The sequence below is a fragment of the Charadrius vociferus genome, unplaced genomic scaffold (genome assembly GCF_000708025.1).
Source record: "Charadrius vociferus isolate BGI_N301 unplaced genomic scaffold, ASM70802v2 scaffold7, whole genome shotgun sequence".
Lineage (NCBI taxonomy): Eukaryota > Metazoa > Chordata > Aves > Charadriiformes > Charadriidae > Charadrius > Charadrius vociferus.
In genome coordinates, this window is record NW_009649308.1 from 4451709 (window position 1) to 4476134 (window position 24426).

The following is a 24426-nucleotide window of genomic DNA, read 5'->3' on the forward strand; positions in this document are numbered from 1 at the left end:
GTGGTAGAAAGAGGCAGCGTGGAAGGCAACCCTGCTGCCGTTTGCTAGGAAAGTGCAAAACCACTGCTGCTGTAATATGTATCTGGGCTATTTTTAAGACAGATAAATTATCTGATTGCATGGGATAGCAGAGCTATTCCCAGTCCTGTTCATGGCTGGCCAGAGGGGGTGGGCAGCAGTGCCCACACCAAAGATGCAATAGCACTGGAAGGATCAGGCCAGCGACGGATCCGGGTGCAGCAGTGCAGGGTGCCCATGCATAGCAAAGTTGCACACTGGCTATGCACATCCTGCAGGCCCTCACACCCACTGGCTAGAAAGAATTGCCCCAGTTTCCGTGTGCCATCCATGCTCTCTGCCCAGGAGCCACCCGCTCTGGCCTCTTATGCCCCAGCATGGATGTGATGAGCACTCTTGCCAGGCAAAGACAGCCCCTCACCTGCTTTGTGGAACCTCCCACTCAACCTTTAAAGTTAAAAAAAGGGTTTCCTAGAGAAAGAAGCAGCTGCGGATTTTATCACAGGCCTGTCTCAAAATGAATAAATTACACACTATAATTTCATAATTATGCATACACCAAATTGCATAATGAGAGATCACTTCAGTAGTTCTGTAACTACAGAGATAGCCAACGGTCAATGCAAGGTAATTAAAATAAGCTCACAGGATAAAAAGCACCTGAAGGTACCATGCTGCAAATGGGAACACAGAGCCGCTTACAGTCTAAAACACCTGTAAATCAGAATGAGAGCACAGCAGCCTTTCCTGGCGTGCCACTGCATGCAAGAGCTCATTCTAAACAGCGTTATACCTGGGTTCAAAAGCCTCTATTCCTTATGGAAAATAACAAAATATTCTCTCTAAGTGAAGTTAGGCAGGTGCCAGAACATGTGTTGGGTGACAGTTTGTATCTGTGGAAATAGTTCCGCTGTTGATGCCCGTTTCTGAGCCTGCGATATTTAGTCATCGTGTTTTTGCAGACCGATGTCTGTGTATCTGTCTGTACACGTACATGAACTAGTGCTTAGGGATGTGGTTTAGTGGTAGACTTGGTAATGTTAAGTTTACCGTTGGACTCGATGATCTTAAACGTCTTTTCCAACCTAAATGATTCTAGTTTCCCCTTTAAGTAAATTCTGGGGATGTGAAGAAATTATGCATCTATTCTTCTTGCTCACACAATTGCAGAGAACATCTGCAGAAAGAGAAAAAGCAAAACAAAATCCAGAATTGTGAAAAATACCTGGAAAAAAAACATGGGTGGATGATATTGGGTGAAATCGCTCATAAAGACATTGAAGAAAACATCCCCTCTTCTTTCTCTTTGCCTTGCCTCTCTGTGTTTCAGCCTGTGTGAAGTGCTCCCTGCCTGAGATTTCATCATGCATCTTCACCTCAGAACTACAAGTAGACTCGCTGGGATTCGCAGGCAAGCCAGCCTTCTCCAGCTACTGTCAAAACCTGCTGCCGCTCCTAGTTCCGTATTTCTCCTGTTCCTCATCCCGCTCCCAGCTGCAGGAAATCTCTGTGAAGCTCTAGGCAGATGGCAGACAAAGCTACTGCCACAATAAGGCAGGATCATCCAAGGCTAAGAAGATTTCCGGCACTATAAATGAGCTGGAGCTCTGGTGATCTGCTCCAGCCACCAACACCCACATCTCCAAGCCTGTCCTCCCTGGTCTGTTCGACTAGACCAGCCTGTGTACAAAGGAAGGAGAGGCTTCCATGTCTTATTCACAAGAAAATCAGGTTCAGGATTTAGTCCTGCATGCACCCGTGATACCACACCTTGCAAGCAGACAGAAAACCGTACCTCTGTGCACACAACTGGAAGACAGACACACCCCAAAACACGGCACATGGCACAGCAGAGAGTAACAACTTCAGGCTGTCAGGACTGACAGGGAGTCTCTGGTTGAGCTACACCGTGAAGAACAAAAAAAAAATCTCGCAGGAATCAGAGAAGTGCTGATGGGGAGGCTGCAAGGTGGGAGGACCAGACTTCTGCCATTTCCAGCACTAAGGAGAGAGCAGCAAGAAAAGGAATTTTCTTCACTAAAGACTGAAAAATAGGTTAATATAAAATCTAAAGGGCCAGAGGCAAATTTCATATTTGTTGCAGGTTGGGGAAGTAAGTACACTCTGCCTGAACAATAGCAAATAACAGTGAGTAAACAGCAGATATTACTTGGGAATGTCTCACCAAATGCAATAGCACTTTCATCAGGAGCAGAGAAAAAAAAATTGGACTTCGTTCAGTGTTTCATTGAGTCCTTACAAGCTTTGACCTCTTAACTGTGTCAAAGCAAGCAGAAACCTTTAATTTCAGAGATCACCTTTAAGGAAACTATCCTCAATACCTGCAAATGAAATTAATACAAAAGTAACCTTCGGGTCAGGGGGACTCCGCAGAGATTTGTGCAATCAAGATTACCGTCAGATGTCCCCAAAACCAAGATCAAGAGAGACACCCGCTACAATGCATGTCTCCAAGCTCTCTACAGTTCATTCCTGACTATTGGGTTAAGTCCATTTTAACACAGTCCGATTTTCTTGCATTTTCTTATAAACGCCATTTTAAAACAGTTTTAAAAGCACTCTTAATCTGCAATGTGAAGCAAGCAGGCAAAAATGGGGCTTTGACACTCTCTCTTCCATTGAAAAGATGATAATCCAAATGTCTAAAAATCTACTAATATAAAAGCAGTTCTTGAAAAGGGGCAATTTCTCCTAGCAGCTACATTCCTGATATATTTTCTATTATTTGAACCAGATTTCTTCTTGAAGTTAACAAGAAACAAACACAAAAACAGATAAAGGGCAACCCAATACATTCCCCTCCTTTACACGCTGACCACGGGTTTTTAGTAGCTAGAGTATATAATCTCTGAGCTCATTTAGAGGAGTGGCAAGATCTACACCAACTAAAGAATGAGCTCAACAGAAGCACAGTAGCCTTCATAGTTCTTCAGTGTTTCTAGCAAACTATGTGAGAAAAATAACCCCCATACCTCCTCCTCCAGCCCTCAAAGTACCACTCTGTGCATATCCACTGGATACAAAAGCAGTAGGCAGCATAGTACGTGAAGAAGAAAAACCACAGCAGACAAAATGATTGCTCTATGGGCAGAATTGTAACAGTAAAGGCAGGCAGCCACACAGGTGATAAATTCAGATGTTAGCAAAGTACCTGATATCACACCTTATAAATTAATTATGAAAATATATAGAAACCTCCTAAGAAAGGCATGCTGGCATGTAAGCTGAAATTCGGCTGCTACGTTGGACATAAAAGAGGAATTAGAAACTGTCCCCTGCCAGAACGAAGAACAGCCCCTTACAGAGAGGGTGCATGGAGTGGGGCATACAGAGTCAGGGAAGCAGGGCTTCTCCAAAGAGAAAAGTAGGGTGGTTTCTGTGTTGGTTTTGTACTTCCTTTGTATATAAGTAATTTTAAAAATGACAGCTCAGTCTGTCAGAGAATTGCCCGCAACCCAGTCGTGCAGGGAGGGCTTTCAGGGAGTCAATAAAAGGGCAGGATTCTGCAGTCATGCCCATCCATCCCCATTGCACCATCCAGGGAAGGCCAGTGAGCCTCCATCAGGGCGAAGGTTTGTCCAGTGAAACTACCAGAGGAAAGAGCTCCCTGAGCTAATCCCAAAAAACAAGGCATGGCTATGTCCTGAGTAAAACATACTCCGTGCTCAGAAAGTTATGCCTTGAAGAGTGTGAATGTGGACACACAAATCATTGGGATTGGATTTGCAAACTCTTACCAGGTGAGGTAAGCTCTAAAGCTTCTAAAAATGAGAAACCTGAGCCATATAAAATCTCCTCGAAAGACCTATTTTTAAAGTATTTCCTATAAATTAATATTTTAACTCAGGAACTGCTTACGTGAGAATTATTTCTTATCTCAAGGCCCTTCAGCATGTCCGAATGGACAAATCCCTTTTGTCAGCTGAGCTCCATTACTCTCTTCTGAATGAACGCCTCTGGGATGGATATAATAGATATAATTTTTAACAGCATATCTAGTCTGCTAATAAAATGATGCCAGACACTGCCTGCACAGAGATTTAACACCAGTAGAACTCTCCAGCACATTTTTACTCCTGTTGTGGTGGATAACTTCCGAGAAGGCTTGAATCATATGGTTCTCATCTAGATCTTTTTATTCCCTAGGAAGAAAATAGCTAATATGGAACTACCTGAATAGAGCTGCCTTTCTAACAAGACTGCTAATGTCACAGACACCATGAGGAATAGACTCCTTGCTGTTATTTACCACAGCCCTGGGTTTTGTGTTACCACCTGAGAAACTGGGGGAGCCCAAGATCAGGTGCTTTGCAGCATGGTAACCTTCATTTCTGAACCCAAAGTGACAGGCCAAAACTGGAAGGTCTGCACCAATCCTCCCCACACTCCCAGGTGACTGATTTAATGTCTCTGAATACATCACCATGTTTCTAATTTCAGGAGAGACCTGAATTTGGTATGATCTGTCTTAGAAGTGTTTGGATACAGGACAAATACTGTGACACTTTACAGTAGTATATGGCTGCTATTCTTCCCCAGCTTCTGTCTCTTAGGACTGGTGTGAATCTAAGCTAGTTGAACGCTGTCCTGCTGGCATATTACCGATTATATAAGAGTTATTAGCGGAGGCATGGGCTTTCTTACAATCACCTCCACGTTCCCAGTTAAAAAACCCTCTGAGTTTACTTGATGACTTACCCAAACATGAAAACTTTTAGCAAAAGCCAAGTACAGGAAAAATTGGGAGTTACAGCCCCAGTAGATAACAACAACTATTATTTTTGCTTCTATCCTTCTACCTACAGAATATTGGAAGCATGAATTTACCAGTTATCCTACATTCCGTGCCAACAGTATGTATGTTCAAGCCTTTCTTGGGAGGGGAAAGGGACATATTCCACATTCAGTAACTTGTTCAAAGCCATGAGTTGAATAGGGTGAGCAGCAGAGCTGAAACTCTGAAGGTTTAAATTTTGGTAACTTCAAATCTCCATGCAGAGACACCTATTAACCACGGTACCAGAGTACTGCTACTTGCAACCAGCTGAGATTTTTTTTTATCATCCTGGGTCAACCACTAGTGGGGGACAAAGACTCATTCTCTACCAGTGTGGATAACATCTGTTCTAATGTACTGATCACAAGCACCTCAGTAACAGATGAAGATTCATGTCCACTAAAACCAGAACCACTTGCATCCTCAGGCAATGATCATATTCATTTTTTTTCTTTTTTTTTCTTCTTCTTTTTTTTAAAGTTATTTAAAGAATATTTAGGTAGATGCAGTGCCGGTTTTGTTACTGAAACAGGGCCTTGCATAGAAACTCAGTATGTTTTTTTCAAGCTCTGTTTTACAGTACCAAGTGTGTAAATCCTTCACAGCTTTCTGTAGAGTTTGGAATGTAGACTCCCAGCAAAGAAAAAATGTAATAAAACATACAACTGTCACTATTTCTACGTGAAAAAGCAAAGCTGGCAAGTATGTATAGCTGTTATCTATACAACTTTCTTCAGATCAACTAGAATCTTACATAATTATTTTGAACACTTGATTATGTGTCTGCTGTTAGTGGAACCCAGTAAAAGACAATATTATTTAGCAGTCAGCAAATTCACAGAAAGTTGCATGTGCTTTAAGAACACAACCAACATGGCATGGGAGCCATGACAGACAGTATGTACATATTTATATTACATTTCTTTCTGCACTAATGCCAGAACTCAGAGTGCTTTGAATTTCAATGACCACTAGAAAAGTTTTATATTTCGTTATGCTATTTTGTATTTCACTAAAAATATCCCTCTTTAAATAAAGGCCATTGTTTTTCAAGGCAACAGAACTAAAAATTTTCTTCCTTTTCCATATGAATGTGAGCTGACTTATAGCAGCCAGAAAGATTCTTGTTTGAAAGGAATTTTTGTTCTGCTCAGATCATAATGGAAATAACCCCCAAATTATACAAGTGAATGTCCAATTTTAATAAAAGTGAACAAAACATTTTCCCTGGGTTCCTTCCTTTGCAAACAGATACTGTGATTTTCCAGATTGAAATCTCCACTACTGGTTCATATCAACTTATAATAGTTTCTTCGATGACCTGTGCTATTGCCTGCTCCTTTTCTGGACATATTCTTTGGACACAACTGCTGGTGTGCTTTAGAGATAACCTCGCTTCCTCCTCTGAGCTCTCACAGGCACTCTTGTAAATTAACAAACTTCTCACTCTTCCTTTCCTCGAGAGGAAATATGCAACTGCCCCACCCTTACACTGGGATCTGCTTGCGTAAAATCTCCAAAATCTGTAAATCTGCTTTGGTTTTAGGTACTGACATTAGCCAACTGCTTGCCTCCTTCACCTCACACCAAATGGCATAGCACCATGCAATGCTGAGGGATACATCAGTGCTAAAGGAACCACCTCAGGTGATGGAGCAAAGATCCAAATGCCCTTTTAACCTCACTTTGCATAATTACAAATGTGGTTTATAGTCAGAAAATTATTTCCTCCTCTTATTAACCTTGCTATTATCTTTAACCATCCAATTTCATACTGCACTTAAGCTTCTCATAAATCTTGTGCCTAGTACTTTCCAGACATCTCCCATACTCATAATGTGTTGTGTTTTACTTTTAATACAGAAAAAAAGACTAATCCCAGTGATCTTGATTTTTACAATTGTCTTCTGAGAGCCATTATCTCCACATCTTGTCCAGAATTATGCAGTGTCTTATTGCTCCCCTATTTTTTCAAAACCAACAAAGCAAATAGCTTTTAGCAAATAAACTTTTTAACAGAAGGCTATTGAGGGCAGAAAACAATCAAAGAACTGCAGAAAGATGCACAGAAATGTGGGTTACACTCTGTATCTAATGCAACATTCCTTTGCTTCCAAATTGTTGTCAGAGGGTACTGGGTTGTCACTTCCATGTAGTTTGATGGCACTGCACTTGGCAAGTAGTTTTGCAAAAGTTATTAAAAAAAAAAAAAAGGAAAAAGAAAAAGAGATACAGTAACCTCAGCGCATGTCTGTGCCAGAAGAATGAAAGAGAAGTGCATGAAGTCAGTCAGATTCTCAATCAGTCTCACTTTTAAATCCTTGAAATTTTGAACAAGTGAACAGGTGTTGGCAATCAGAAATAAGTTACCCGGACCTGAACAATGATTTACTCATGTGCACCATTTTCTTAAGGTATCACCTCTTCCTTCAAATCCAAGATCACATGCCTTACAATGACAGGAAACTTTTCCAAAATCTTTAGCTATTACATGCTCTCAGTGTAGAAAGTGTCTCAGCAGAAAGCAAAATTGAAACTCACTCAACAGCCTTCAAATTCCACAGACAGTTGTGGGGCTTATTTGGGGCCTTTTTCTTACCCTTGCAGAATTAACTTCTGACAAACTGAACACAGACTGTGCCCACATTATTAAGTAACACTTTGTTCAAACTGGAGAGATTCATTCATCGGGTGTCCAAATTAGGCACACCAAGTTAAAGGGCGGAGTATGTAACTGACTTTTATTGTTCTGTTCCTGTGTTTTGTTCCTGCTCTTCTCTTGAATCAATGGAAAAGTTCTGAGATAAGCATGTTGTAGAAGTGATGGATGCCACCACTGTTAATTATTCCACCCATTACAAGACACAGTATAAATCACTTTTTGTCTGGTGACTGTCGCACCAAATTTGTAGAGCACAAAAGACACTGCAGATCTGTGATATGGCTCTGTTCTTCTCATTACATAAGAGATAAAGATATGCATACTTAATAAATACAATTATTTTAACGAGACGAAGACATAGCTAATTCGAGTAGTAGCATTTTCTTTTTTTTTCATTATCATTATTACTTGGTACATGAGTACAAGTTTTATTTTCAACATGGCCTTCACAACAGAGCATGTTTTTTGCCATTTATGTTTCTAGTAGCTGCAGCTAAAAATGCCATTCAGAGATGAAACTGCTGCACAAGTACACTTTGTTCAATACAAGAGCCAAACATTCATTTCTATCATCAGCTCTGAAAGAAAAGCTTCCTTATTCACAAGGTATTGATTCAGCATAAGTTTCCCATATACTTTCAAGTTTTTGGGATTAGAAAGCATTAGAGAAAGGGACTGGGTGTTTTACAACAACAATGGTAGTTGCAGTGCTGTCACAGCTGGAAAAGCTGTGCTCTGACACGTGCCAGCCTCCCATAGTCAAGCTGGAGGTGAATAAAGTAGCTGTGGGAGACAGAAGGACCCTGCAAATGTTTCCACATGCATCGCTTCTCTGAAAAGCCATTTCTGTTCTGCCAAAGTCTTATACTATGTGACTGCCCTTAAGCATTGTGCTTAAATCTCATCAACTTCAAGGAGAATAAAACACTTGTTTATGTTTTGCTGAACAGCAACAGACAATTGGTTAAGGGATGGGCAACAGCCTCATGCTTAACCTCGGTCCCCCAGAAATCAATTAACGTCCATGAGTACCCTCCTCACATTTCTGAGTAAGGGACTTCAGAGTCAGAATCGAGACTGGAAAGCTCAAGCAGCTCACAAAGTGTTTCTACACACACACAGCTAAACCATCAGGAAGATGAGGAGATAGAGAATGAGGAGTTCTGAGTAAACTCATGTATGTAGCATCATTTCCATAATACACAGCAGGACGTATGTGCATGCCTGCTCCTGGGATCAATGCACTCCTATCTCTACCTTTATATTAAGGTCCTCACGTTTTTCTGCAGAGGTAAGAAGACAATCCAAAAACCAAGTGAATAAATTATTTTGATGTTAAGAAACAACTGTTTTCTCCCTCCTCCTCTTTGTTTACCTTTTGAATGAATTGTTTAACATAAAATACATTTTTCATCTGTTAAATTCTTCAGTGGCATTTTTAAATGCTTGGGGACTTCACAACCGACTTCAATTTCAAAACTCAAAATTTGATTTGAACTTAGTCCTGGATGAAGGCCTTTGCTGTGATATGCTTCCAAAATTATAACTATGAAACGAAGCAGCAAAGTCATTTGAGACTAGTTTACTGCATGATAATTTTCACAGCTGGAACCGCATGTTTCTCTTCACACAGCAACAAAGCATGGCTTGAAAAGCTTGCTCTCCATGGCAAAGGAAACTTAACACCCACTTAAAATTCACTCTCTTTCACAGAAATGGAAGCTCTTTTTTGCCTGCTCCCCTCACCTCTTACTTTTCTAACTCTTTAGGCTATGCATCCAAACGGCTGTTCCCCAGCATTGCCATGGATGTCTGCAATGGACCAAAGGCTCAACTGTACACTTGCAGAAGGCCACTGAGCGTAACACAAGTTACTTTGATTAACATTAACAGAATCCAGACTGTTTACTTCAGATGGTTTGCCCCTCCAGTGACACAGGGAATGAGTCTAGGAATGGCACACCCATCTAATTGCTATTAGATCAAAAAGACTACCCTAGATAAAACCAGCTTAATATACGTTTGCTTTTGCATCCTAGATTTTTGCTATTGATGTTAACTGTCTAGAGCACCATCACCTTCATCTCAGGAAGTTGGCATATACTCTTCTCTCAGTTTCATGCTGCAATGGATTTCTTGCAAACCATGTACTATTTAGTCACTTGGTTACTTTTCTATTTCGTACACTTCACACATTATGTTTTGTCATTTTGAGTTTTCTTTGGTAAGCACACGTTAGCCCTTGTTATGATAGTTACAGCTATAGATACAAGTACATATACAAGGGTTGCACTTTAGTGCCAAGCCAGTGACTTACAAATCTTTCCCTTTCAGTCTGAAATTTCTCAGGCTTGATCAGAGGCTGGAGTCGATTTTGCTTTTGCCATTTTTCTTGCAAGAAAAATATCTGTTTAGATGCTCCTTTTCTCTTTTGAAGGTTAGAAACTTAAAACCAAGGTGAAATCTAGAAAAAATACTTTGAAAATATTCAAAGCCTAGCACCACTTTTCCCTGAATTTCACACCAATGTAACTACCAATTTCACTGACTTTGTTCTTCACACAAACCAGTATAAAGGATACCATAGCCAGCCCCCTTGCAGACCAGGTCTCTGCCTCCAACCTCTAATATAAATGACTGCCTTGAGAAAACCAAAATGAGGCTGTAAAAAACAACTTGCACTTATATGTTTAATTTTAGTAGCTGCTCAGACAATGAGCACGCTGTACGTGAGTCTGCAAGATGCAATGGACCTCAGCACAGAGAGCATTCAGCAAGCAGTGCCTGCATTAGCAGCTCAGAGGTGCCCAGCCAGCCCACCGCACAGTGCTGCAAGGATACGGCACCATGTCAGCATGGTGGCATCTGCCCTTTCCCTTGGGACACTCATCATGCCCTCTGAAAGAGACAGAACAGAGCTACATTCCTCCACCGCTTTATATTACATGTGCATCTTCCCTCCAGGACAACCCTTGGAGTGATATACAGCACACACGACAACAACCCCATCACTACAGCAGTGCATCTGTTATGTTGACAAATGAGCTTCATACAAGAAATTGCAGCCACATGCTTTCAAGTGACTCCATCTCTCTCCCAATCCTTGCTCTGGCTAAAAGGAAAACAGCATTTAATATTTCAAAAGTGCTCCTGCTATGAAAAGGTTTGTGACAAACACTTTAAATAGTGATTTTAAATAGTAATTGGTACACTAGGTCTTCAGATGAGAGGAGGACAATTGCTCTTGTTTCTTGTGTTATCTTACAATGCCCTCTCTAATGGCAAGGTCCTTGGCATATACGACAAGCTGCAAGCTGAATCTAAATCTACAGGAGTGACTTTTTAAATCCACCTCCATATTAAGCAACTGAGAATTAAATATAAAGGCCCTTGGTCAGTACAAAGCATCACTGTCTCCTAGAACTTTACTGCTGATTTGTGCCAGTTGAGGCTCTGGATTGCTTTTAGGTACTTGTCTTAGCCTCCTTCTTCCACCTCTCCACCAAGTGTTTGGACCAATTTGGACTACTGATGCTGGGTCACTGATTCCAGCTGCCCTTTGGAGACTCCCTCCATGACAATATAGCACAGCCTGGTTGTAAGTTCTCAGCTAGACATGAAAGCATGCATTAGAATGAAGGAGAACCTCAAATGCAAACATGGAAATAATCTCTGGGTTAAACTTCTATTTGGTTCAGGTTTAGTGGGCGTGGCTATGTCATGGATTTGAGAATTCATATTGCCACTTTCTATACTGCAGATGTTTCTCATGTCAGCTTCTGGGATTTGACTACGTCTTATATTTAGCAAACATAAGAACAACAAAAAGATTTGCTCTAATTTAGGCATCGTTGCTTGAAGATAAGGATCTGCGTTTTCATTTCCTTTTCTTATTTTCATAATGTGAACCCAGCAAGCTGTTATTCACCAAGCATATTACCAGCAGTGAAAGCAGAGAAACGCAAATGTCTGTGAATTAAAGCAGAATCAAAGCAGTACAAGCACACTAAGCCAAAACGAATCCTATTTAAAGAATAGAAACGTGCCATGATGTCCAAATCTAATTGATAATATTCTTGAAATGTAGTAATTTTACCAAAATGAGAACTCATCAGTTTTCCTTCATCGCCCAGAAAATTCAAACAAAAGAACAGCCTGTAATGTTTAGATGAAAATAAATGCATTGGACAGTAACTTCTTTTTAACTTAGACTTTACTATCAATTTTTTAAAATGTCATGTTTTAGCAATACTTTTCTATCCTGCAGCTTAGCTCTCTTCACCCCGGATACTTCAAAAGAAATTCTAACAAGAGAGGTTGGTCTTTTTTGTAATGTTAGCAAAAAAAAAATAAAATCACTTTCTGTCATACTGACAACATGAGAATGATTCAGAATCAAAGGAAGGGGATGTCATCAAAGGTTCTAGGAGATGATGAATAGCTTCAGGAAAAAAATAGGACTTTTTAATGCACAGTTTAACATTGAGAATGAATGTAAATATCTAACCTGGTTGTGCAAAAGGATGGAGGAGTTTGGGGGGAAGGAGAATAGGAGAAGATACAATGTACACAGGAGGGTATAGAGCAGTACACTTCAGATTTGTGGATGAATGTTTTCGTCCATGTTTTTCTCGAATTTTGACTGTCTGTCAAAGTAAACAGCCCCAATTATATTCAGCTGGATTGACACATGCAGAGCTCAAGGCTGGGGAGAAGAATATTTCAATAAGCAGTTGTGTTACTGTAGGCAGGAGGACATCAAGTTTTAGTCTCGCTTCCTCCTCCCCCTGACATTTTAAAATGTCAAGCTACTGTCCACATTGTTGCCTTATTTCCCACCTAGTCTGCAAGTGAGCAAGGGAAAGTTACCTGTTTACTGCATAAAAGGAACCACAGTATCACTGGAGATTTTTAAATGAGAAATACGCAACCACAAAGTTGGAGTAGTGACACAACTACAGGTCAGGAAGTATAATGTGGTCAATTTGAAATTCTTATTTGAAAAGCATAAGTTTTTTGAGTACCATAGTCCCAGGACAAATCAGTGAGGGCTCTGTGCTGGATAGAGTCTATCACACGGCACGGCAAGCTCCTAGCTCCATTGATGGCTGCATTATGGTGTCAGGTAGCACTTGTACCACAGGGAGCTTCATGTGCACATCGGGGCAAGTTATAAGCTCCTGTCACCTTCAGCTGAAACCCACATGTCAGCAGCAAAGCCAGTGAGGAGCACCTCATCTTAATGAACAAAGCTCTTCTGTTACGCCAAAGAAAAGCTGGTACAGCAATGCAATATTTAAACTCCACAAAGTCCTTATTAAATGTGACAGCAACAGCTGTAGCAGCTAGAGCACTGGCAGAACAAGGAAAAGAATTAAAGCCCTTCTGAGGGCTAGAAAGAGAAAACAGGTACCATTTTACATATTAAAATGAGGTCTGGGCTGATGGGGAATATAGATACGGTGGCAGATAGCCAGAGATATTCAAGGTGCTGAAAGCCGTTGCTTTGACCCTCCCACAACTTAATGAAAAGAACCATCTTTAATTCTTTCCAGTCAATACCCTTTACATTAAACTAATATATATAATTCCCAATCCTTATCTTCAGAGTATGGTGGGTCACATTAACCTCTCCCCCATGCCATGTGTTCCAGCTGAAACAAACCTCAATATTTGCTTATGAAAAACACAATTCCAGTTGCGATGCCAGAACAGTGGATAGTGGGGAATAGAATTATTCATGTTTGGAAGGTGGAGAAAAAGCAGAAATCAAAAATAAAACCCCCAAAAGAGGCATTTTCCCCTACAAATATGATGATACAACATGTATATTTTAGACACGCTCAGTTTCTGTGACTGCTTTTCTGGAGTCAATGCATTGATAACTAACCTTGAGGGAATGGTTGGAAATACTTCCATGCTTTACTATCCTGCTTCAGTCATGTTGGAATAATCTACAGGAACTTGAATTGTCCTGTATGGGAAGCCACTAACATAGAAGAGAAATTTCTCTTCGATAAGTTTGATTAAAACAAACAATCCCAAGTGAATTAACTTCATTATGAGTAAATTATGAAACATTTCTTTGCATAAGCTAGCTTTGTCATTGCTGGAGTTGCAGGCACCACAATCTAAATACTAACCCTTGAGCACCACCACCTCTCCAGACTGGCCTCTATACCCTCTTTTCTTCCCACCCTCAGACTGGATCACAGTTTTTCCTCTGAGTGCAGAATTACCCAAAGCTCTAACGCAGCTTCTTTGTCAAGTGAAGGAAAAAATATTTTAGTTAGGAAAACAGTGAATTCTCACCCCCTGGAGAACACCACAGAAAAGCTGCAGTTTATCCCAGAATGGAATTTTTCATAAGGGGGCAAATGCTAACATTCCTCTTTGACAAAACATTATTTTTTCAGAAAACTCACATTTCATCATCAATCTGCTTTGGTTAGGTTTTTCAGCAGAGTTTTATACCAGAAAATTCAACCACGTATAAAAGGTCTTCCTCTCTGCCCACCCAATCCTTCCCACAGTATTTCTGAGGTGCATTCCTCTCATAGTGGCATCCACATCATGCTGAAAAACTTACTGTGTACCTCTCCTTCCTATTTTGTTTACAAATTAAGTTGCCTGTATTTCTGCAACATCATGTATCCCAAGAGAAGCACAACTGAAATGACATCTCTAAATCAGTTCACTTTACTGCACAGTCACATGTATGTAGATATATTCAGATAACAATATTCACCTTAAAAACATCTGCCTAAACACAGTTACTACGGCCACTTCAAGGTTACAGAGCTGTCAGAGCCCTGACAGGGTCACAGCTCCCTTGTTCCAGATGTACCTCTTTTCCCATTTAGGAAGTAAAAGAAGCATGTTAGCGTATTCCAGAGAAGTTGTAAGCGCATACACGGCTTATGGCAAATTGGTTCCTTCCCTGCCAGAAACTATACCCGCCCATGGCCTAGGATCGGCAACTCAACTATCCACAACTGGATTGCTAATGTGATATGTCCTGTATAAAGATGAAAAGCCATCTGGTGCGCGAATCTAGTCTGCTTCGATACAACCAGAGGCCTTTCATCATCTCAACCCATTACAACACTATCTCAGACCACTTCCTGGCAGACGGGTACCCACACAAGACAATGGGCACCAGCCAGGAGAAAATAAAATCGGTGACCACACAGACCACACTGCCACTAGTAGAAACAGTGCTTTAGGTCCACAGCTGAACTATACCAGAAAAAAACAGAGGATAAGAAACCAAAGCTGCTTTACAAATTTACAACTATAAAGCCCATAGGTATTGTCATAAACAATACCTTTGAGAGCTTTTCATTATAAGCCAAAAAAAAAGATGAAAAGTTAAATCACTTACTGTTCCCTTCCCATTGGTTGCAAATTGATTTTATTTACTGAAACATGCTTGTATTGCAAAAACCACTCAACGCATACAGTAAATAAGTCAGTACATGAAAGTCTAATGTAACCTAGTAGCTACCTATCCCTTTGAAATAGACTGGAGTCATAAACACCTAAATACAAATTTAGTTGAATGCTTATTTTTCTCCTGCTTACAAGAGGTCAATCAATACTATCAAAGACAAAAAATAGCTTGGTTGGTCCTGATAAAAATTAAAAGCATATATTCCATGCTGCTCCATGGTATTAAAGACAGACAGGGTTCTCAACACACCAACCGTATTTTTATATGTCCTTTCAACTTAAAAATCGCAAGGCACAGAACAAACATCGGTAAGTTATTAGCTTCAGTCTTCTGGTGAACTTCATAAGAGTAACATCAGAGCCTGAAGCAATACTACTACTGTCAGATCTCATAAGCTAAACAGGGTCAGGACAAACAGGCACTTGAATAAGGCACCTTTGAGAATCACGTAAGTGCAGCAAGAAATAATGCTGACAATTCAGTAGTGAGCACTATTCCTTCCACAGCAGAACTTTTCATCTCAGATACTCAGCCACCAGTGCTACGCAGCACAAAGCAGCTCTGAAAGGCATAAATATTGTGCCAAGAAAACATAGCCTTAATTCCCAGCTAAAGTTACTACAGTACACCTATTAAAATTTCTCCAGTCATTTCAAGGGAACTAGATAGTCATTGCTTCCTATTCTCACACTTTTCTTATGATACAAAACATTAGTCAACATTTGCAGTGTTTCTCTGGGAGGGTGGGAAGGCTGCGTTTTTAGTGGGTGAAGCAATCTGCTCACTCATGTGTATCTATTTTACCATTAGCAAAACGGTTTCAGGGGCAGTGTTACTCTGTGTCTGCGCATCTATCTGCCTATCTATTATTAATAAAGAAGAATGAGCATCCAGCCTACACTTTCATGATAAAGGAAGCCTCTTTTATATAGAAAATGAAAATGTACAGGTTTATTTGAGTGGCTGCACTTTACCTCACTGTTGTGGGCCAAAACGCCACAATCCTATCATTTATACTATATCACCTCCAATACTAAAAGCACAATACACTTAGAGAATGTGGCTCAGCAGCTCCCAGAATAAAAGGCAATTCTTAAAGTGGGAGCTCATATCTGACATTTACAGTATCTAGTGAGTGATTCAGCAAGCTACAGTTGCTGCGCACAATGACAGATCATTGGATAAATGAGCAACCGATAACAAGTGTGGAAGCCTTGGCTGTCCACATCAATAAATTAGACAATACCAAATAATCAATGCCAGAAACTGCAAACTGCTGATTTAAGGTTGAAGGAAAAAACCTAGATGATGTTCAAGAACATGACAGAGAAGTAGGGGGCATCAGAGGTCAATAAAAACTAATGCTATTTGCCATTCTAATTACTTTGCATGTTCATGAGCTAGGAAGGCAGTTTGTGAAGCTGTAAGTAAAGCGCCAAGAGTACTGACACTATATATAATTCATAGACTGCAGCATATTGCTACATTTCTCATTGCCCTTAGAACTTGTACTTTCTCCAGGAAATATGGAGGTAATACTTAATGTTTATCTTCCAAACTCGTTTTTCATAAGCCCTGTATTAACAGGTCACTGTGGTGAACGGGAAAGTCATCAATCTGGATCATTTGAGGGACCAAAAATGAAGGAGCTTTTATCCTTGTGGATATATCGTGTTGTCACTTCAACAGTGACACAGTTCACACAGCAATCACAAATGGTCACATGCATCCTTCAGATATTGTCCAGATCTCAGCTTACTGACTTTGATGAGGTGCTCTTGAAACCAGCAGAATGGGGTGAATTTATCAGGACCTTGCTGGGTGTCAGGTGAAAAGGAGATGTTAAGAGACAGAACATGACTGGTTGTGTCACTTCTTCCAGGTGAGTGGGCACCCGCATTGTACTGATACCTAGCTCTGGATTGAATTTTCCTGTTGACTCTTCACAGACACAGAAGTTCCTGCAGATTTATGTTGGGGTTTTTGCATGGTTGAACAAGGAACACTCTGAAAGAGGCAGAGAAATTGCTCCATTTTCCAAATGTGGTCAAAAGCAAATGGCCACATTTCTCTTTCTGGATCACACTGGGTTTGCCTGAGGTAGCTAGAAAAATTAAAGTCACTATAGAAATTAGTGGCTATTAAGTGTGCTTTGACCACAGAAACATGCTTAGCTGTCTACAGCAGTTAATGGGATGCTGCTGGGCAGACATGTAACAAGGCAGAATCCGAATTAGAGGTTTAAGATAAATACTTTACTGTAAGAAACAGAAACCTAATATTTACAAAACAAGGACCTTGATAAAAAATAACAAATCACATAAAATATATCAAAAGAAAACTAATTTTTGGCATTTCGATCTGTAGCTTTAAATAGACAGCTATTTCGGCAACAGTTTGAGAACCCAGCTGTGAAATTCATTTCCTGGTCCTTTAGTACTGTATTTGTCAGCACTTAACCCATTTCTGGTTTGGTTTCTGTCACAAAGGTTTCCTTTAGAAAATCATAACATTAGAAGATGCAATGCATCACTTATAAGAAAATGCAGCAGAGGAAATGCTAAGAACAGTATCTCCTATTAAAGGTCTTTTAAAGTCTCTGACTTTCAGTAGAAACCTAATTTGGGCAGGTTTTTCTCTATCCTTTGCATTTAATGAAAAAGCGATTCCCTGACCCTGTCAAGATATTGCAAACAGAGAGAAGAGATGAAGTCTTGCTACGGAAAGGTGTAAATTATAGCAGCAAGAAAATGTCACTTCAGATATGGCATATATGTTATATATTTTAACGTCAACATTAGAAGGGAAAAGGAAGGATTTTCTGTTCCCAAACGAACTGTGGTATCCCTTCCAGAAGTACAGAATTTCTGCAGATTTAACCTGCTTACTTTAAGATTTCTCGTTTGAAATAAAAAAGTATCTCCTTTTCACAGTTATCAGAATTGTAGTCACAAGCAAGCTGCTTTTCTCTTTGCCTTTTGTTTTTGTAAACATTTCCCCCCAACAATAGATTTCTCTAGATTTTGTTATTTATTCTCTTTTGGACTCAAATATTGCTAGACATTCTATTAAAAAAAAAAAAAATGTTAAAAGGTGTTTTCTAGAAGGAAAGAAGGCCCTGCTGCCTCTACCACTATAAATACAATCCATTGGCCGATGTCATGTACTATTACCATGAATTGAAAAGGAAATATAAGTCACTGTGAAAATCTTACCAGTTTATTATCCATCCTAACTGCTTACGCTACATTTGAAGAAAATCTGAAAATGCATACTTTATTTTGAGCTCAGCAGCTCTGGTCAGTTAATCATTATATCTTACCTTGTGACACTATTAGAGAATAATACTCAAAGCCCAATGCAGCACAGAGACAGATGTCAGGGAAGTCACAGCATGAACCCCCTTCTCCCTATATCCTCCTGAGGCCGAGGCATGAGATACGTCCTCGCATCAGTCAAGGAAAGAGGGTGCAAACATCTATCACCCCCTTGCTCCGGAAGCATTTTGCACAGTGATTTGCTGTCTGTATTACTAAGTACGGGAGGGAGTTATGGCTTACAGATAAAAATAGGTTGTTAAGTACAAAATTAGGCTCTAAAGTAGAAAGTGCCAATGCTCTCTGACTGCACTCCATCAGCTCCCCGTGAAGTAACGGAGAGCAGAAGTTGGGCCTTCGGCTGGAAATAGTAAATTTCCTGCCAAGACAGTAAGCTCTATCTAGAGCACTCACATGGGATACGATGGGGGTCAGGCACCCTAGGCCATATGTCAAGAGTGGAGAGGAATGCCAAGCACCGAGAGTGAAGTAAACATCGTTCATGGCAGGGAAAGAAGAGCTAACGCTGCCAAGCCAGGAAAGAAGGGAAAGAAAGAAAAGCATGTTCCTGGGTCCAACAGCTGCTGACAGCTTCAACACCATACATGTAATACAATTCAGGTGAACCCTAAGTAGGGGAAATTTTTCATTTGGAGATGTGGAGCTAAAAGAAGGAGATTGCTAGAAGGACCAGCTATTTCCAGGAAAAGGGAAACAGCTCCAGATACAGCAAACACTTCCTATCCCCATCAGCACCAGCCATGTGAGGAGGAGCAAACCCTAAAGGACAGGCTAACTCCCACCACACACACATCACCATATTTTACCTTGGAGTGCTTTTCAGTCTGTTTCATCAGGAAAATTCACAGGCTGCTTTAGGCTTTCATTGAAATGTTTTCTGCATTACTTAAGACAACAGGCACTCTGACCCATGTTTGAAAATACAAATAAATAAGAGAGGGGAGCTAGCAGCTCTCACCAGATTCACTGCTCAAAATCAGGAATGAGAATACCCCTGCACTCCAAGCAACTCCCAGATCCCAGGGATTAGGAGAGATGTCTAGTGCTGCCAGGAACTAGAGGCTGCATTTGGAGAAAATTCCAGCATTTCATGAGAAATTTCCTGTGAAATATTACTTTTAATTTTTTTTAAATAACAATTCCGAGAAGATTTTAACAGGAACTATCGAAACACCTAATTTCAGGAATGCTGAAAGATTCTAGTAATACACATTAGTAGGTATATGTATTATTAAAAATTATACACCCACAAATTGCATTAAAATCTCTTGGCTCACAAAAAAAGAAGTCATTTGTCAACATAAAATAAGAAATAAAAAATGTCGAAATGTGATCTTTGGTGTTAAAATTACATAAACTGAAATTCCACACAATGCTCTAATTGACTTGTTACTGCCTTATTTGATGATAAAATGGTGGCAACAACAGCTATTTCATCCCATCCCCAAAGAAAAGGCTCTGGAGCTTAGACTATGAAGCAATAATGGGAGGATGAGAGTGCGTCCAGCCTCCACCAGGACCTGGAGGCTCTGCCCTCTGCAGAGGGCAATGCCAGGCAGAGATGTCAGAGTTACTTTGGGTACTAAAAGCCATACAAGCATGTTAACTAGCTCTGCTGAAAAAACTCCTTCAGAATTAACTTAGGAATCCCTACAGACCAGAGGTTTGTGCAACAGGCATGTCCTTTGTATAGTACCTCTCACTGCTGAAAAAAAACCAAACCTCTGCCTGAATACATTCAGTTCATCCACTTTTAATCCTTAGCCACCTACTTTTTTAACCTGTGTCTTATATGTTGGCCCTGTTTTTATGGACGTCCAATTCCCATCTACTCAGTGATATTCAGAGCTCAGTGACCTTTTAGAGCTAAACTGTTTTTTTGGATAACTAACTACTTAAGCAATACTGAAGCATTTTATAAATTCATTGGAGATTACTAAACTGCTTGTGCCAAAACATAATGCCAGTGGGGTAGAATCACAATTAAATGTTTTCAGATTTTTAAGCAAATAACAATTCTTATATTTTACATTATAAAAGCAAATCCTTTATAATAGTCCGAATTCCAAAGGACGTGTTTCAGTTCAGTTCAAATAAGCTTTTAATTTATTTTAACACTTTTTGCTGTGGTTGTTCTGGAAACTGTCAACAGCCAAAAACATTGTCAGTCAACATGTCATTTGTATGATTCTGTTGATAATACTTTATCTACCGTAAACTCACAAGGCTTAGAGTGCAGTTACAGATTACTACAGGTGTAAATTTGTACTGATCAGCACCCATTGATTGCTGCCAATGTGTCACTAGATTCCACTAGAAATAATGTACAATAGCATACTCTGTTTACAGAGGATTAAAAATGTGTAGAAAAGGAACTACCACCAAACAGTGGACATACTCTCAGCTCATACCCGTGCTAACTCTGTGGTAGCTTGTCTCTGTATGTCCCTAAAGCTGCTGGAGAGTATGACTAATCATTTGCATTTTTAAACCCAATTCACCCCATTGGCTTAACAATAGCAAATCACCATCAACTACTTGTGCTAATAAAGGGGTCCCAAACACACAAACAAAATCTAGCAAAAGCAGCAGGTGTAATTTGAAAAGTGAGCAATGTAATGATATTTGAAAGAATTTAATTGAAAAACTACGAGCAAAGAGTGAATTCAGGCAGAATCGCTCAATTCATGTAGCCATGTGGAATAATTTGTCATTTACAACGGTCAAAACAAATACTGCTGCATAAATGAGTTTTAGGAACAGTCAGGCATTTTAGCAGCCTGTGAAGAATATGACAGGGTAGAGGTTGAAGGAAACTTGGAGGACAGGGCTTCCAGACAAAGTGGTCCAGTAATTCCTGCACGTCACTCCAATCCATCACCAGCAGTTTATGAAGTTGGTCAAATGGCCACCTTCCGCTGTCAAACTGGAAAATAATTCACCAGTACAAGTTCACAAATCACCTCCTTTCACAAGGAGCAGAAAGAACAAGGCAACCTCTCCCACTAGCATAGCTTGCTGTGGAAAATCACATCCCTCCAAGATAGCCCCGTCTGCCGGGGAACACCTGAGCCTCCCCATGAGAGCAGGTCTTGCCCCTTTCTCAGGGGGGCCACCCTCTCCCCGATCTCCAACGTACATGTGCCTACATCTTCTTCCAAACCTGTTCCCTTACAGACCAGTGTTCTAAAACCAAAAAAGAATGCTGAAGCAGCAGGTAAACATAGCAATATTTTCATCAATTACAGTTTTGCATCCCAAAAGCTATTGAAACATTGCTATGTATCAGACAGAGTGAACTGGTTGGTAGGGTTGGGGAAAGCAGGCAGTTGCCTAAATTGCCATTCAAAACCATGACTTTTTATGTTTGCCTTTTTCTTTTTAGCTGAATGTTATAATTGTTCTTCAATAAACACTGGCATTAAGCAATACTAATTAAAATGCTAATGATTTCTGATATTCCTGAGTATCTGTAATTTTATTAAAAACTAATAAATTCTGATATTGTTGAGTATCCATAACTTTATATTAGCATGTTGATTTTTTCTATGTGGGTGCACTTTAATCTATTGTCTAATTAACAACTGAGTTTCTGTTACATTTTTAATCTTCAGAACCCTGGATCACAGTTGCTAATCTCACTTGTTTGTCCACAGCAAAACTACCAAGAGGCGAAGTGAAAACGTATATATATAGTTATTTTTTTTCTATATAGACTGAAGGGTTATATGTTACTTGCTAAGAGATAACGCTGTTGCTGTGTTTCTTCAGCAAAAAAGGCTGACAAGACTTGTTTCACATCTGTCTGCATAATATAACAAACCCATGAAGCACTAGTGATGAAAAAGCTGTTTTGTTGACAATCTTTTATAGTTAAATGCACCCAAACACCAAGATTTAGGCACTGCTCATTAGTGCTGTATTGTAGCTCAGGATTTTGTCCCTATAAATACTTTGTGTCAAAATATTTTTCAAATATATTCTAGGCTGCAAGCCTTTTCCTTACAACCCCAAACAGCTAGAGCCTCCGAAGCCTTTTATCATCTTAATCACACTCACCCGTACCTTAACCACTGTAGCCATCCCATAACAATGCCAGCCACGTACAGTACTCCATGTGTAGTCCAACTACCCCTTTCTACAAATGCAATTCTACCTGTTTGCTTTGTGCTCTGCTCATCTACTAATATGACTCAGATCTCTTTGTCTGTCTTACTGTGGCCAGGCGTTCCATTGATGACTTTCAATTTCCATCTATGACTCCAGACATTTTTTTCTTACAAATTATCTCATAGTAGCTAATACTATGTCACAGGAAGAAGAAAGGGAATACGAACTCCCCTTCTACCTCTAACTGAGCCACTGAGATCTTCCATTTGGGTCTGCAAAAGTAAGAAGGCAAGACTGGATCTGAAGAAAGCCGTGCCTGAGGGCTGGCACATGCTGTCCTTGCAGCTCCCTTGCGCAGCCACAGCCACTCAGGCCACTGCCCCAACATGATGGCACAGGACGTTAAGGCATAACTTGAGGCCATTTCCTCGCTTGTTACTAGTGAGAAGAGGTCGACCCCCACCTCTCTACAACCTCCTACTCTCAGCCTGTGATCTCATCTGCATCAGGACCCTCCACCTGACATGGCCAGCCACACAAGGAATCCTCTCCTGTTTGTTGTACGAGTTTTCTTTGACCTGTTCCCCATAAAGTTCTAAACCGACATGCATATAAAATTCACGAACTGAAACAAAACAAGCAGGAGAAAGAAACTTGGTGAAGCACCGAGCTATAAGATAATATGCTTACATGGTTCCATCTATTACATTCGTAGTTCTAATCCATATTTTCAAGTTGTTATCTACATAAACTTACTAGCTTATTCCAGATATTTAGAGATTCAACCATCAAACACATAATATCGGATATATCTCCCAAACACTTAAATCTGGAAAAGGTGTTTACTAACATATGTGCTTTTATAAACTAAAGGAAATTTAACGTAATATGAATTTCACACAAAATTACAAGGGGAACAATCTCCTGGTTCTGAAGCAGTTTGCAAAAAGGAGAACACTTGCATATTCCATATTTACATTTTTAATAATTCCAGTCATAAACATTTGAATAAAACAATTAACTTTAATACATACTATAGTTAGTTTAGGACAAATTCATTAAATTGTCAAGTATGAATATACCACACTGTTCAAATAATGAAGAGAACATGAGTTCTACCAAGGTCATGATGAGAGGGAGAGCACAGAATATCTGTTATCTAAAGAATATCCATCATAGGGAATTGAATTAGACGCATCTCATTTTCATTTTGTCAAACTTAGTTCATATTCTGGTTGAAGAGCAGCATGCTACCTAGGATAGCAACTATCCACAAGGCAGGTATTATATCTTCATTTGACAGGTCTGGGGTGAGGTAGGTCAAATCAATACTTTAGAGATCTGTCCAAGGTCAAAAATGGACCATAAAAAGTCACATGATATATGAATCTGGCAAACAGGGAAAATAACTCATTTAAAATGTGGAATCATGATAAGAAAAGAAAAATGGATTTCACTCAAAATAAAGGGAAGAATTGTATTTCAAGAACATATTAGAAATATATGGACTAATTCAGTTTGATATAAGAAAGCAGAATTCTATGTATCATCGCTTTAAGGATCCCATTTTAATCAGTATGTCGAAACACAGACAGGAAAATACCTAACTGTTTATATGGCTTTGTATCAAAGGCTGAAAAAAACTCAACTGTTTTCAGATACTTGCAAAGTTCCACAGACACTGAGGGCAAAATAATAATTATAGATGTCATACTGCACAGTAGAATGGAAAGGGATCAGGAATATATTGGTAGGCAATACTTTTTTACCCATTCATTTCTGGTACCTGACAAAATGAGACAGAAAAACACTGTTGACTAGTAGATTACTACATGGACTCAGAAACATACCATGTATGACCTCCTGATAAGCAGGTTGCTTTCCCCCTAACAGTCCAATGTTCCTAACTTCATTCTTGGAAAAGGTTGTGCCACAATCTTCACTAAAGACAAACCCTACACTAGAGAAGTTGATGATCATAAAGTAAATCACAGCTTAAACATACGGAACAATCACTCAAAAAATATTAATGACAGAAGATGTCTCT

At 39.8% G+C, this 24426-nt stretch overlaps 1 protein-coding gene across 1 annotated transcript in view; it reads right to left on the bottom strand.

The window, feature by feature from the left end:
• IL1RAPL2 (interleukin 1 receptor accessory protein-like 2) overlaps nt 1-24426 on the bottom strand; it is a 373263-nt gene that overhangs the window by 140003 nt on the left and 208834 nt on the right. The gene's annotated exons all lie outside the window — the stretch shown is intronic.